Genomic DNA, 1,893 nt, shown 5'->3' on the forward strand with positions numbered 1-1,893 from the left:
TGATAATTTTTGTTTTTATTGATCATCGACATTTATTATTCCTTTTAATACTAACCAACATTGAATAACATGACGATAGAACCTTTTCATACTTACGTAAACCTATCAGAACAAAAATGTTCTATCGAACTACAACTATAATTACGATTAAGTAATTTTTCATGACATAGAACCTTTTTATTTTCTGTATATCACAAAGTATTTTATGTAGAAACACCGTTTTTGGACAAAAAGATGCACAATTGAAAATTAAACAAATGTATGCAAAAAACATACATAGAAACTTTTCATTCTCAGCCTGCGATTTTTAAATCCTAATGAAGTGGGCTCATGTTTTGTTGATGATTTTATGTCAACAATACCACACGATATTAAATTTCAAATGTTTGCTGACTATTTGACTGACAATTATATAGACAACAATTCATTATTTCCACCGTATATTTGGACAGTTGCATAATCGTCGTCAACACTTACAACGAATGCATGTGAATCCTTTCACAGTAAATTTAATGCAGAATTATATCATCAACACCCACAAATTTTCAGTTTCATTAAAGTTCTAACAGATTTTCAAATAGATACGTACAAACAGTGCCGGATCTAAGTATCAGGAGGCCGGGGTGTAACTACCAAATGGAGGCCATTTCAATTTTCAAATCTGTATATGAAAAATTTTCTATGAAATATATAAAATCATTTCTGGTTAGGTTCATATCAAATTACCTACTTAATACTTATTATAAATTAATAATTATGATATATTTATTATTTATACGGCTAGGTAGTTAAAAAAGTTTTAGTTGACAAATTAAACAGATAACTTCCATTGTGAAGACCCAGGACCCTGTAGGTGGATGTTATAGCCCAAGACATCAGAAATATAAAACGAGATTAGATTTTTGACGGTGTGTATGACAGAGAGAAATGGAATGGTTTCTAGCCCTCAGTGGGCTGACAAGTTGAGGAAGATGAGAAAAAGAAGTTGTTACTTGTTATACTTAGTTGTTTGTTGTTAATTTAAATAATTGTAAAGAAATATTTTATAACGATGAAGCCACAATTATTACAATAATAATCCAGAACTGGGACATCGCCACTAGCTCAAGTAATTGGTATATTCATAACAAAACTGAAAAAAAGCTTGAATTAAAAAATATTTCATGGAGTAAATTGAATATTTAAAGATTAAAATTGGAATAATTGAAAATAGATTTAATTCTAATCCTATTCATATAGATAATCAATTTGATGCTGAAATTGGTATTAGAGTCCTAAACATAAGTAAAATAAAAAAAAAAAGTTGATCAAAATTATTAAAAATTGTATAATTTGACATTTTAAAATTTGCAAAAATAAAAATTCTTTATTCGATTTTATATTCTGAGTGGAACGAAGAATGTATTGATTTTACAATGATGTGTGTTTTTTTTTTTATTTAATTTTTATTTTTTTTGTGTCTGTGTACACGATAAGTAGTCGAAATAATGCTACGATTTTCAACTTCAGTATCTTGTTCGATCAGAAAGTGAATATCGTTGGTGCATTGGGGAGGTCAAAATTTAAAATTCCCAGTAATTTTCAAAAGCGCCAAGAAAAACCAAAGAAAAATTAAGGAAAAACGGGAATTTTTACGCAAAATCGATTTTTCACAAAATTGAATTTGGTATTTTGTGTAACTTTAAAAAAAATGACAGTAGATACATGTAATTTTGACTTAATGTTTATATTAGCATTTTCTATACACCATAACATTTTCAAAATATTTTGACTTATTTTGAGCTCTTTACGGACATTGTCAGTTTTCATTTTTTTGTAGTTTTTTTTCTAAAATATCAATAAAATTTAATTTGTTGATTAAAAAAGCTTGAAAATTTAAATTTATATTGTTTC

This window comes from Acyrthosiphon pisum, chromosome X, assembly GCF_005508785.2.
Source record: "Acyrthosiphon pisum isolate AL4f chromosome X, pea_aphid_22Mar2018_4r6ur, whole genome shotgun sequence".
Taxonomy (NCBI): domain Eukaryota; kingdom Metazoa; phylum Arthropoda; class Insecta; order Hemiptera; family Aphididae; genus Acyrthosiphon; species Acyrthosiphon pisum.